The sequence below is a fragment of the Numida meleagris genome, chromosome 5 (assembly GCF_002078875.1).
Source record: "Numida meleagris isolate 19003 breed g44 Domestic line chromosome 5, NumMel1.0, whole genome shotgun sequence".
In the NCBI taxonomy this organism is placed as follows: domain Eukaryota; kingdom Metazoa; phylum Chordata; class Aves; order Galliformes; family Numididae; genus Numida; species Numida meleagris.
The window spans coordinates 54,830,022-54,844,560 of NC_034413.1; the positions used below are offsets into that span (position 1 = coordinate 54,830,022).

General features: G+C 36.9%; 1 long non-coding RNA gene across 1 annotated transcript in view; it reads left to right on the forward strand.

The window, feature by feature from the left end:
• LOC110400456 overlaps nucleotides 1–14,539 on the forward strand; it is a 35,874-nt gene that overhangs the window by 3,636 nt on the left and 17,699 nt on the right. The window contains exons 2-5 of the long non-coding RNA XR_002439860.1: nucleotides 2,981–3,102; nucleotides 4,232–4,340; nucleotides 4,965–5,121; nucleotides 7,561–7,751. This is a non-coding gene — a long non-coding RNA (uncharacterized LOC110400456). The remainder of the gene's footprint in view (nucleotides 1–2,980; nucleotides 3,103–4,231; nucleotides 4,341–4,964; nucleotides 5,122–7,560; nucleotides 7,752–14,539) is intronic.

Here is a 14,539-nt window from a genome sequence, read left to right on the forward strand (position 1 = left end):
TAATTAGTAGACAAAGCAGCTGAGGAACTAGCCAAAAGGAAAACAGAAAACAAAAAAACAACACAAGCAAAGCATAAGATAGCTCAGCATTCATAACAGAGTAGACCACTCATGGCCACATAGAGTTGTATGTGTATTGCTTAGGGTTGACCACTACTTGTGATCTAAAGTTTCATCATACTTACCTTTTATTTTAGAGTACTGCAGATTTTGTAGGCTTCAGAAATTCAGACTTGCTTCCCAGTCTTGGGTTGTTTGCTTGTCTTTTCAGAATGATTCTTTTATGTATGCAATGTAATGTCAGAAAAGTCATGGAGATGCTAGAGGGAGAGATGCACAGATAAAGAATGGAGGCTGTCCAAAATGGTGGGTAGACCTCATAATCAATAAATGATATCAAAGAAAATCATAGCGAGTTTTGGAGACCAATAATGGAGGAAGGGAGCTGAAGAGTAAATTCATTCTTGAATGAATCCTGTAAAAGGCAAAAAAGGTTTCAAAAGGGGTCTATTAAAGACTCAGTTCATTTACTGAAAATTAAAGCTTTTGATACCTTCAGATGGCATCTCTTTGCAGATAAGCTTGAAAAACCTGGATTTACCTGTACCACAGAAGATTATCATTACATAGATATTGATAGTCTCCTTTCCCAGGTACTGCTGGCAGTAGGGAGATAGATGAGGTCCACGAACTTTTCAGAAGGGAGCATGGCTCTCTTTTGTTTGTAAGCATCCTTCACCATTTTGTCACCAAAGGTTGCAGATATTCACATTCAAATAGCTAAACCCACAATCTCAAAAGCTGATCTAGTTTCACATCTTTCTGTACTCACAGCAAAGGCAAAGAACAATATCGTCTGCTGGCCTGTTTTTGGTACGTAAGCAATGAAGCACCTGAAGGAAAACAGTAAGTGCATGAACTTGTCTAATATGAAGAAAAACATCCGGAAAAAATTATTTTGATGGCAGTTTGTTTATCAACAGTGATGCTCGTAGGTAGGGGATCAGCAGTAACTGGTAGATCAGTACTTGACTTCTGAGAAGTTTTTGTTAATGAAGTATGAGCATCTAGCCATTTTCCTAAAGAAGTGGGCTCTCCACTGAACCTGCCTCTGTGATAAAAAGAATGTTTTCACCCTGAAAACCTCTGCTTTCACAAGGTGGTTCTGAGGATGCAGCTGATCCTGACTGAGAGATGTGCTCTTTCTGCCAAATTCCCAGAGACCTACTTTGTCAGGTTCAGAAGACCGCATTCCAGAGAGATTCTCTGAGAACCACTTAACATTAAAAATATTTCAGGCTTAAGTAGGGCTTTATCCTTCTAGTCTCCTCTCTCAAAAGTAAGCTCAGCATCCCTTGACTTTTATTCCATTTTATAATGAAACCTGCTGTTAGAGACATACCATTTTTGTCTTCAAAGCTTTGAAGATAGTTAGCATAGGCAAACAACCCAACCTATCTTTGAGTCTCCAGCCTACTCCTGTTTAGATACCTCTCCCTCTTATCTTCCTAAACTCTCCTACTATCCACAGATACTGCTAGTCAATCGGGAGATCAAAGATTATGCAGTTTCATTTTTACATGCCTTATGTTTCCCATTAATTAAACTGGCTTTTGAATTTAAATACAACAATACCACTGAGGCAATTATAGAAATAAAAGTATAAAAAATGGTTCTGGCATTTGTGCAGCAAATGTTCAAATTAGTGATATTAATGACAGTAATTATTACAGGCAATCTACAAAAAAAAACCTCTGACCAAAATGGGAAAATAAGATTTTTAGAGTCAAATGCAATCCTGAGAGAATATTTCAGGTCCCTAGTGTGTGGTGGTGGTGGTGGTGCAACTATTCATACATCATTGTGAGCAAAAGGAACAACTTCATCCTACAACTATGGCTGAGGCAAATTCTCTGGCTTTATCTTTTGAGGGCTGGTCTAATTTTCAGTAGTAGCATCTGTCCTGTCTGATCTGCAGCATAGCTACAGCTTTATCATGTACCTGACTAAGTGAAAAGGATAATAAGAGGAAACATTTACTTGAAAAGTCACAGTGGTAGCCCCATAATATCAGGGAAGCAATTTTGGTCCTGCTGCTACCAGAATCGACTGACCATGAGGGGTAAAGCAGCTGTGGTCCAGCTGGGACCACGAAGAAGAGTGTCCATGGCACTTGTTCAGTGCTATCTTTGCATTCTGAATGGAAAATCATTGATGAATTCAGAAATATCAAATGAAGTTCAGCTAATTACCATGTTATATCAGATCAAATTTGTAATTATTTCTTCAATTGGCATTTACTGTATGAGTCACAATAAAGATTTCAGGAATATGGTGAAGCTGTGCATTTACACCTCTGTTTATTACAAATCTGTGCATAGAGCTCTATCTGCATAGATACTTGTCAGTCAAACAGATGTCCCCATATTAATTCTCTTTTTCTAATTGGGAAATGGAGGTGAGATGGCATTTATATCATGTGAATGACATATGTCTGGGCTGAAGCAGAATCACAACACAGATTCATTGTAAACAGAAAACAAATCAGTGTAAAAGTGGAGTCACACAAGTCTCTGCTTGTTCATTTAGACTTTAAAGAATAGCAACAGCAAAATTTGTGGGAATACTGGTCATATTGAAGGCCTAATTATGGGACAATTCTATTGCTTATTTTGTAAAACTTGTCCATTTATATGTTTGCCTGGTACATGGAAATATATACCAGGTTTGTAATTTGTACGATATATTCCTTTAGTCATTAATTACCCCTTTTAGGTCTAGCATTTTAGCAAATTTTACATTAAAAATAAAAATAAACACTCATCTGCTGCAGTAAAGTAATATCTCCCTATAGGGGCATAGGAGATGGTAAGGAAATACATATTTAATGCAAAAAATATGAAATACTAAAATTACAAAAAAAAAGCCCCAGAAGCTTGCCTTAATAAAATGTATCTGCCTTTTTTTCTCTGTATTGAAGGTCCACCTGGAATCTGAGCCTTTATGAGAATGTCCTGTTTTGTACAAATAACCACCAGAAGCCCAATCAAGCCCATCTTTAAATTGGACTTCTGTGAATAATGGTCTTATTGTTAAATCAAGGTTATCTTTTTATCTTTATCTATTTTTCTTAATTATTTGATTGCATTTTTCTCCTTTTTTTTTAAATTTAAAATGGTGCTGTATCTGTTAGATAAAGAACCAAACAAATTCATATGTGCAAGTATGCCACAAATTTAACAAATGCTATAGATTAGACAATTGCCACATTATCACATCCATAATTTTCAAGCCTTTGCTTTGGTACAAATGAACTGGTAGCAGGAGAAGTTGTGTCAGGTTGTCACTGACTGCTAAGAATAATAGCTGCATAATTGCACATTTTATTCTTTCCAGATAAAGATGCCTTTGAATTATCAATTTTTCCCAGGGTGTATTTAAAAAGTGTAGGAAGGAAAACATGAAAATATACTGCCTTTTGAAGCAAATTAGCAGTAAAAATGAAGTAGCAAAATATTCCCCTTTTCTCCGCTGGCTTGTAACTAATGTGGGTCTCTTGAAGTTTTACATGCCCACAAAAAATGATAAATATATTGGAAAAAGGAAGGGAAAAATGAAAGAGTAAGCTGACCATATAAAGTAGCTGATGTAAAGATGGAGAGACATAGCCATAGAAACTAGTCACATAAATAGTCATGAAATGAAAAGTTTCAGATTTGTATTGAAGTAAAAAAAAACTACTTAGAGAAAGGCCAACAGGCCAGACTAAATAATCCTCGACTTAACGTCCAATTCTGAATCACATATTAGCTGCAGAGATTTTAATGTAAATATGCCATTACACTGTCATTACAGTGATCAGGCTGCATGGCTCACAGGTCACATCTCAGCCACTGTTAATTTTGCAGGCAAAAGCTTTTTTTCTCTTGAAATGTTAATAACTTTCTATTAGTTAATGTAGCGTGACTAAAATTCAGATTAGATATAATTCATTTTAATATCTGTGACTGGCTATCCCGATCATTTAGCAATGGTTTCCAGCTGAATACAAGATGCTAAATTGGACTCATTTGCATAGCCCTGTTAAAGCAATGCCATTCTCTAAATGCAGGCATCTTGAAATTAATTTAAAAGATTTTTTTTCTGGTTTTGCTACCAGGATAAAATCTTTTGCTAACAACTAATTGAAGTTACTATAAGCCTAACACACATCTTTTCCTTCTTTTCTCAGGAACAAATGACTAGTTAATATCATTAACTAGGGAAAAAATAGCCTCAGTTCTTCTTAGAGTTACAGTGGTTGAATGTGGGAACTGTGGACAGACCAGCCATCGCTATTTGTAAGCTTTGAAATAAATATGGTTTCCTACTTTTAAGCACACTTAGCTACATTGTTGTATGTCAGAAGTTGGCACTGGAATGACCTTGAAATGATCACTGAATCCACTGGGTTTATTTAAAGATCTGCTCTAAAACATATGTACATTTAAGGTGCAGGTTAGCTAAACTAGACAGCTTTGAGGACCTTCACCAGTTCCTGAAAGAGTTCAGCACACTGGAAAATGTGGGTTGTTATTAACCACTAATATTCCTCCCAACATGCACATATAGCATAATTTAATGGTAATGGGGGATACATTAGCTCCACAAGGAGAGAATGGCTGTCCAACTTATCACACCCTATCTTCGAATGTATTTCAATAAACATATGTGTGGGCGTTTTCTGGGACAATGACTTGATGCAATCCTAAAGAGGGATGATCAGAAGCCTTTTTCTTTTAAATTAAATGCAAACAAGTAAACAAGTCTATTACTTAGATTAGTCAGTACAAATCACATATTTGATGTGTAGTATATATCCATGTATCCAGTTGAAAGTAGTGCCTTGTGAATACTAATTAGACACTCACATGTACAAGGACATAAATCAACTGTGATTTCTTGTATTACTTGCATTATCTCAGCACCTAAGAGTTGTCGTGGTGGAGTTTGGAACCCTGTCACGCTGGTGTATGTACAAACATGCGGTCTCCCATCCCGAGGAGGATCAAAAGATCTCCACGACTTCAAGAGGAGAGACGGTTCTTTCTCTTAATTTACATACATGAAACCAAGAACAAGGTCAGAAAGAAATAGAATAATGAAGGCGTCATGGACTGACACTGCATTAGATTATGTAACTGTAAAATTTTACATGCTTCACAGTAAATGAATTTACCCATCTTTAATTTAAAATAATGGAGGAATGTGAGAGAAATAGTTGAGGGTGGAAATGGTGGTTAATATGCTTTCATGTTTCTATACAGCTCCAAAGTTGATTTTGTGTTTGTTCTGGTCTGTCTCTTTAGAAGATTGGCAGACAGGATCACTGTTAAATAAGCACTGATGAACTTCTTGCTTGATGGGGAGAGGAAGGTTATTTGTAAATATTATTTTAATTGCCTCCACTTGGGCTGGGAATAAAAGGGCTTCCAAAATAGTACCCACAACCTCAAAGCACGTCAATCTATTTTATCTCGTCAGTGAGTGGTTTTCATAATCAGGAAAATGAAACAAAACTGTGAAATCTCCTGAATCGTTTGGAGCTATCTCAATATAACTTAAATAATCTCAGTATAGCTCCAAATAATCCAAGAGGACTTCCATCAAACATTCCCTCAGTTTAAAAAATAACACTGAGTGACTTGGAAAAAAGAGCAAGTGTGAGGAAATCAGGACCAGTTTGTAGATATTTTATTAGGAGAAGAAGAAACTAAATTCAGTGGATAAATTATGCATTATAAATTATTACCTCAGGATATAATTCATAACATTATTGTACTGTAAATTTCTGAGCTATATTTATGCCCTTGTTTGGCCAGTCATCAGACAGACACAGAACAAAACATTGTGTGTAAGCACTTTTCCTAGGGCTTTTCCAGTGCAAGTTCACAGGTTAGCAGCTGTTCTTGCATGTTATGCATCCAACTAATCTGCTGCCATTTACTGTTCCTCAAGAAAGGTGCCTTCTTTCATGCTGTATAAGGCATAAAGACCTCTGTGGCTCACTTCTGGACTCAAGAGGGACATTATTCCAGTTGACCATATCTAAAGTCTGTGCTGAAGTGCATAGATTAGAGAATTCTCCAGCCAAGAGCTAATGCAGCTTGTTGTGCCTTTGAGATTTCTGGTTTACGAACACAGTCCTTGCAATCTAACTCTGTGGCCATAGAAAGAAATAGGCCCTTTATGCCGCATTTGAAAAATAGCATCCTTTGTCTACCTCTTAAATTGTAACAGGAATATATAGTGAAGTGCACAGCTTGTCTTTTTTTTCTAGATCTATATCCTCTAGGGCACTGAACTGAAGTTACTTGTGTCTCAGATCAAAGTCATTTCACTTAGAAACTCAGGTTGAGCTTGAAGGCACAGTCTCTTAAGTGAAGGTCAATGGTTTATCCATTACAGCACCCAACCCCAAATTATTTTTGCAATTAGTAATATTTATATCTGTTTTTATAGTGTAAAAGAATAAAGAAAGGATAGTCAGCATTTTCAAGAAATACAAGTTAAAGGTGTCCTATCATTTAAAATGATATATCATGTTAGAAAGGAAACTTAAAAGCTGGCATATGCAATCTAAAATTAAATACAGATTTTGAATTTCAGGCTGTGAAGCTAAAAAGATCAAAGGAAACTCTTTACAGTTCTTTGGAATTTGGTATTATACTTCCCGGGAGGTCATTTACTCCCATAATTTAGTCTGACTTATTTTGGCTTCAGTTCCATTAAAAGTATGAAGCAGAAAGAGGGCCTCTTTTTACTTTAATTTTTACCTGCAACCTGTCAGTTAAAGGGGAAGAAAGAAAAAAGTGTCTGGAAGAGGATGATCTACAGAAGTACTAATAGCTTTCAAATCTTTTGACTTTTTGAGCCTGATATGGCTGGAAACTTATCTAGAAAGATTGTATTTTAACCCTTTTGACTGTTCTTGGACATAATGTGTGCTTTTATTGAAAGGGAACTTATTCACTGCCCTTGAACACATATTCTGTCATTTCCACAATAACATCTTCCTTAACTGCACCGTCTTGCCTTGTTGGACACAATAGTAGTAGGACCCCAAGTCTAAGGTTCCTATAGGCATGCATCAAAAGCATGCCTATCATAAGTCAGGGAAGTATCCAGTTTTCCTACTGTCTGGAGAAACCAAAAATGAGAAGGATACCTGCTGTGATGTGAAGGCAGTGCTGATGGGTCTGAACAGACTAAAATTTAGTCTTACTTCACTGTATTTTGGGATCAAGAAATGCAGGGTAGGACCAAAAGGATGACAAAAATTTCAAAGAACTTTTGTCTTTCAGAAAAGATTCGGTATAGATGGTCCAGAGGCCACTATTTTTAACCTATACCAGTCTGTGCAAGCAGGCCTTACAAAGAAACAAACAAACAACAACAACAACAACAAAACTACAGGTGTTTTCTGTTCTGAGACAGTGTTAAGACCACCTGGCAGCAGCAGGAGAGGTGGTTCAGGAGTGTGCTTTCACCTTACTCATCAGCACCAATCCTTTCTCACAGAGGAAAGAATGGAGACCGTGCAGCAGCTGAGTTTCTCATCTGCAAGAGGCTGGCTTTGGCCAGAGGAAATGACAGAGAATGGGGCAGAGGTATCCAGTGTGTAGAAGACTTTGCTTGACATTCAGCCTTTCAACTGATTCTGAAGACAGTCCCAGCAAAACCACCCAACAGCTGTACGATCTCACTGCACTGTAAGATGCATTTTCATGTGCTAGATCTTTACATGTATATTGTTTTGCTTTTGGTTTTTGCCACACAATTTAATTATTTCGTACTCAGTTCAGTGCGATACATCCATTTCATTGAGAAGCACACATTTGATGGAGTTCATCTCTTCTCTCCTGCTTTCATTTACTCTCTAAATTGCTAGAAGTTTTTGAATGTTTCCCTCTCCTCCCCTTCTCTTTACTGCAGTATGGTAAATAAGACTAAAAAAACAAAAGTAGTACTGAACCATAACGAACATGATGGACTGGCGTTGTTTCTGGTGCTTGCAAAAACTGGGACACTTGCTGTTCCATTAGAATGGACTAATAATCTAGTGTACACCAATAATTTCTCAGCAAGATACATGATTGAAAATATCTTCCTGTAAGATTAATGCTTCTGAAAACATAGCTTTTTCCATTTTTTTTTTTTTTTTTTTTTTTTGCAGCCAAGAGAGTGGTGGCAGCAGAGAGGTTAATTTTCTCTTTTCATGCAGGTATCTTCTTAGAAGAGAAGTGATTAAAGGAGTTTCTTTTTTGGAATAAAAGTGCTTTTCTAATCTTGTTGAAGTGCCTAAAATGTGTTTGAAGAGCCAGATAAAAGCAAGGACTTCGTATTTAATGAGTTATCGGTTATATGTTCCACTGTTTATTTTGCTCTGTCACTGAAACATATTTTCTTAAAATGTCTTCTTCTTGCTGCAGTCAACAGGCAATAATGATGCAAGACATACAGGATAAATTTCAACATCAGGTACAAAAGAATAGCTTTCTCCCAAACTCATACAATTGCACAGACAAAGCCAGGAAAAGATTATTCATTAAAAAAAAAAATTGGTCAAATCTTAATTTCTTAGACATACTTGGGACAACAACAGATTTTATGTACACTTTCTCAGCAAGTTTCCGAAGTGTTTCTGTTCATTTACTGTTGCCAAGAATCTCATCCCCAAAGTCTTCTACTGGTTATTTTTTCTTTCTCTCTTCTCTTTCTAATTTGGATTAAAATTGTGTTTAGTTAATTAGGCATCAAGTAGTGACATGCAATAAAACATTATTTTCATTATAAACAAAGTATCACTTACTTTAAATCACAGATTTTAGAATTCCCACCCCCAAAGCTTGATGGGAGAAAAAAAACACTACAGTCAAGCAAACCTCTAGCTAAAAAGATTAACATCGTACCATGCTGCAAAAGTTCTCTGCTGGTATTAGATCCTGCAGTGGAAAATTAGAACTAGACTGTTTATTGAACTAAAGGCATTCATGTGATAAAGGCAGCTCTCTGTTCTTACAAAGGTATCGACTGCTCCTATCATCATAGGATTCCGCACTATGCTTTACCACTGGGGATGGAATAGATCCAAAGCAGAGGAAGAAAAGCTCTCTGAGCACATGCAGAACTTCCCTGAACAGCAGTGGCTTTTTGTGCTTCTACCACGTATTTGAAAAACCATTATGACCAAAAAAATCCAAAGTCAGAGCTAATATAAGCAAAATGAGGCTTACCTGTGATCTCCAAGGACCATGTTCTCCACTGAGTAGCACACATTCTCTGGCATCAAGTGTCTGCAATGTTCTGCCTAAACCTGGGCATCCAAATGGGTTGATCTTTAAAGAGCGCAAAATAGACTCACATGTTACAATGGCTGTTTGGGAGGTTCACTGAAGCATGAAATTTGGTTGACTTGGATATAAATAAGATAGCCTAGTGGGTTCGCAAAAGTTCTAATTGTATCTAATACTCACAGAAATAGCTAGGCATTGCATTAACTCCGCTAGTCTCAGAAATTGAGATTCTCCATGTTAAGCATTTCTTTTTTCACTATTGCTCAGTCCTCTTCATCTAAACCTGGCTGCCCTCTCTTCCCCTAGAAATTGCAAGTGTTGGAAGGCGCAGCAGTCCAGCTTCAGTATCCATTGAGATCAAAACTAAAGAAATGGACCCATCTCTATTCAAAATGAATTTCTTTTATACGAAAAACACAAAGGAAACTGAAGCTACATTTCTAAATACTGAAAAGCAAAGAATAAAGGTGACTTTTCCCTTAAAGTGTTCTATGCCAACGTCATTTAGTGCTTTGGCAAATCCCAGGATATTCTAAGAGGACTAGTTTAGGGTAGTAAGCCATGCACATACCTTTTCATTAGCTGCTTATTTTCAAACAGAGACCTACAGAAATTCCAGTGCTCTGAACCCTCACAGGGGGATGGAGCAAACAGAAAAGATCTTGTTAAAAGTGTCCTTCTCCAAAGTCTACTTTTTTTCCCTTTTTTAAAGTACTCTTCTATGGGGAAAGAGAAACCAGGTTTAGCTGAATATGTCCACTGTGCCGACTTCCAATACTTTTTTGTATTTATTTGTCAACGGCACCAACCAGTTCTGGCATTAGTCCCTGTTTGTCTATGGCTACGGTGCCTGAAATGAAGCTGAAATAGTAGACAGGATAACTTCCATGGATAGATTTCATGAGATCAGACTCTGTATGTGCATGGCTTCTGCCTCTGCTGTGTATACCAATGATTAACTATGATTAGTATTTAGTTACACAGAACCAGTGCTCACACAAAGTTATTGCCTTGCTCTTGTGTTCTGCTTTCTATCACTCATCCTTCAACCTGGAGTCTTCTATTTAGCATTAGGAGTACCCTGAATATTCTTCTGTCATCTCTAACAACCCTCACTCTGCTTTGTACTATGGTCTTTCTGAGCATCTTTGATAGCTGATTTTTTCCTCTCCTTACCATTTTTCCTTCTTCATTAAAATAACCTTTTAAATCCTTTCTTTTCTCCCTTAGAGACAGTTTTTTTCTTTTTTTTACCAACCTTTTCTCACCTCTGAGAAGTTAAAGTTCCCAAGGTGAATATTCTGTCTCATCAGTCCAGGGGCTCTTTCTTCACAACCGTGTATCTACTTCCTTGTTGTCCAAACTTCTATCACAAACTTTTAAAATAATAATTTATAAATAATTATTGTATTGCATTTTTTAGTTGTATGTGGATAATAGCTACAAGCAGATATTAACGTGATATTGAGATTGTAATATTATGCAAGGAGAATGACATAATTTAAGCAAATCAATAAGGGTTAATGAAACCTAGATCTTGTCAGAGTAATTTGATATATATTGATGAAAACTTTAAGATGTTATACATACAAAGGGAGAAATAGTTTTTATGTAAAATTTGATTTGATTTCACAAAACATTTTATTACAGAACTTGAATATTACAAGATCAATATGGTACATATTAAATATATTAAACATGACATTATTCTTAAAAATTTAGTTGCAAATTGTAAGCTATCCACTGAGTACACGTTTCTAGTGTGCTGTTAATCTGTTTTTATCTTAATTCATAGTGCAGAAGAAAAGCATCACAAGTTGTAGAAACTGCTAAGACTGTGAATACAACATATACATAAGAGATTAAGGAATAATGAAAACTCTCACAGGATACTCTGAGAACAACTGAGTTAGGCACAATCAAATTGCATTTCAGTGAAGATAAGATCATACAATGAGGTTCAAAAAAGTATGTGTGGGGATGCTTCAAGAAGAGTGCACTTATCCTGGAAAACAGTTGCAGTGAAAAAATTGGCATGAAGGTGAAGCACAATTTGTCACTTCTGTGAAAAGTGTTAGTGTGAACCTGAGCCAAAAGGTCCCACTTTACACTTGGTGAAGAAAAACAGGTCTGTAAGCAGGAATGTCCACTGCCTTTAAGGTGAGCCAATGACCTCTCTGGAAATACCATGTCTTGTTCCAGAAACCAGATTTGTAGAGATGTAGAACAACACAAGAAGGATCTGAAAAGAGATAGGAGTATGATTAGAGGACAAATAATCTATTGTATACTGAGAAATTCAGAGAGCACTGTCTCAGTTCATCAAAGTAAAAATTAAGGACTGATTTAATTGCAATCTTTAAGTGTGTATATGAAACAGAAATGTGATAGTCCATGCCTCTTCAATCTGATTAATAAAAAGACAACAGTGTTCAGTGAATCCAAAGGAGCTTGTAAAATCTTGATTGAAAAAAAATCCTGGCAAGGATTGTTAATCATTGAAACAATTTATGCAGAACTGTGGTAGTTTCTCCATGATCAAAAATTTAAGCATTGGAGCTGGATTTTTTTCTCCTAAAAGAAAGTAAATATTGAGCAGACAGAATTTAAGGAAATTGTATGGTATACAAGAGGTCAGACAAGATGTTTAGATGTTCCCTTCTGTTTTCACAGTTTACAAGTCTAGGCAGGAACTTGTTCAAAGAATTTATAATCTTGTCTTCTATGGGATTACTCATATACTTTAAGTTGAACAGGTGTTTAAGTGATTTGCTGGATCAGGGCCAAACAGAGCTAGGCTGGTGGCATGCCATTTCAGTGCCCTTTCTGCAGCTGTGGCAGAACAGAACTTCAGGCTGGTATTCTAACAGCTATCGTATTGCACCAAGTAATTGCCTTAGAAAATAATGCAGATTAAATGGTACAACCAGGACTAATTTTGAAAGGAAGAAAGTACTGAACTGAAATGTGGTACTACAAATACATGAATATTACAGCTCTGTGGCTCAACCGATTCACATAAGAGATTTTTGAAGTGCCAAGTGGAGTGTACTGCTATAGCAGCACCATCTTTGCAGGTGGATGCTATGCTAAGGTAGGAATTATCTTCAAATAAATTGTATACACAGTAGTAGTCTGTTCTAATCACTTTCTTAACTGATGCTGCTACAGTGGTATTAAATGGTTATGTAGACAGCTCTTAGTAACATACGTCAGTGATTGTGGCTTTCTTCCTTTTGTTAGCTTTCTCAATCCCTATTCTATGTAATAACTAGTTAAACGATCTGATTTATGTGCACAGATGTAGGATTATGTCAGGGCAAAGGATGCCTGAGCATTTTACATAATTTATCTGGTTTTGATGTGTAGCAGATCAAAATAAAGTTCTAAAAGGAAGAGCTGGATGGAAAGGATCTGCTAAAAGACATATAATCTTACTGCAAGTTACTGACGTTTTATCTGACAACTTTTGCGCTGCTTATCTTACTCTCCTTACACTCATTGCTACTGCCTGCTAAATGCTTTCTTTTTCTCATTATCTCTGCAGATTTCTCCATTTATCTACTACAGTTCTGCCAATATGCTAATGGAGAAGAGCTGGTCTTCATGTCTTGCAGCTTTATTGCCTTAGCTTACTTAAAACTGTGTGTTTTATACCTCAAAATGGTATGTTATTACCATGTGAGGAGCTAAATGCCTCTCTTCCTCCTGTCATCATGGTTTCTACTGACAGCAGTATCTAAGTGAAGTAAGTTTGGAAATTACAAATTACATTTGAACCTATATAGGTCTTTTGGAGAAGTTCTGGTTTCAGTCAAAATTAAAATGAAAAACACTGTGAGGTATGGCCAAATGCTAATTCATATGAAATAACTGTAGTCCACATTTCAGGGGTACTGCCTGGTATCTCAGGATAACCCCAGCAAACAGCATCAGGTTTGCTGATCTTCTGGTTAACTCCCTGGTGACGTTCTGTGTTGCTGCTGCTCCTCCAGATGAAGTCGTGGAGCTGGAGATGTAAAGACCAGATAGTTTCTAAAGTGGCTGGGCACTTTAGACGTTCACATTTGGTGAATGTCTAGGTTGTGTCTTTCAGAAAGGTGTCTAACGTGCAGACACTCTCAGCAATTTCAGAGTGGTGTTCTGGGGTGGAGAGAGGTTTGCCAGCATATACTGTACTCTAACAGTGCTGCCCTTGTACAGCTCCTTGGAGGGCCATAGCAAGCCAGCATGCACAGGGCAGTCCTCTTCGAAATCACCTTGGGCGGGGGCTCAGGGCTGAAAGAGCAGCAATAGCTCTAATTCCTTAAAATGCCCATCTCTCTCAAATGCTATGCCGAGTAAAACACGGAGATTGGTGCTTTTTAAAGCAGGCACACATTCTTATGCACCTCCCAATTCTATAAAGATAGCTATAAAAATCTTTGGGTTTTGTTGTTTGTATTTAGAAGCCCTCAAGCGTCTCCCTTGGTAGGTCTGTATGCATAGTGCAATTATGCATGCATTAGGCACTAAATGAAAACAAAAGGCATTTAACATTAATTACAGTGGAAAGTCACCATATTGTGATCATACACAGCTCCACTATTGCTGCCCAGCTAGATATCCCACTTTCATGCAAACAAGAGAGCCAAATTGAATTACATAAAAAGAAGCTACATACTGACTCCCAGCAGTATGTTTTGACAAAACACTTTGTCTACTTAAATGATTTCAGATGCTGTAGTCAAAAGCCTTGACTGCAAATAATGGGTTCATAAAACCTATCTTTAAAATTTTACCTGACAGTAATGCTGTGCAAATATCTGCACTTCTAGTTCACCTTCTCCACTTGTTTACATCAGGATTTTAATAGAGTGGCTGTCACAAAACAACAGCTAAAGGCCACTGTTTGATAAGTTGCTGTAAAAACAGACTGTTTAAAATGACAATTTCCTTCTTAAATTCAGCCATCACAAAAAAGGGGTGGTTAGGAAAATACTGAAGAGTAACAATTTTTAGGAGGACCGCAATAACGTCCTTTCAAGTTCAGTGACAATCTAACCAGAAATGACTTTGTAAGAAACTACATTTCCCATCTGTCTTCAGTGTTACTGAGAAGTGACAAAAATACAAGGAAAAGAGATGAATACTAGAAAAGTTAGAAGATGGATAGACAGACAGAAAGATTTCTATTTTTGTATTGGGTCATTCAGTCTCCAACC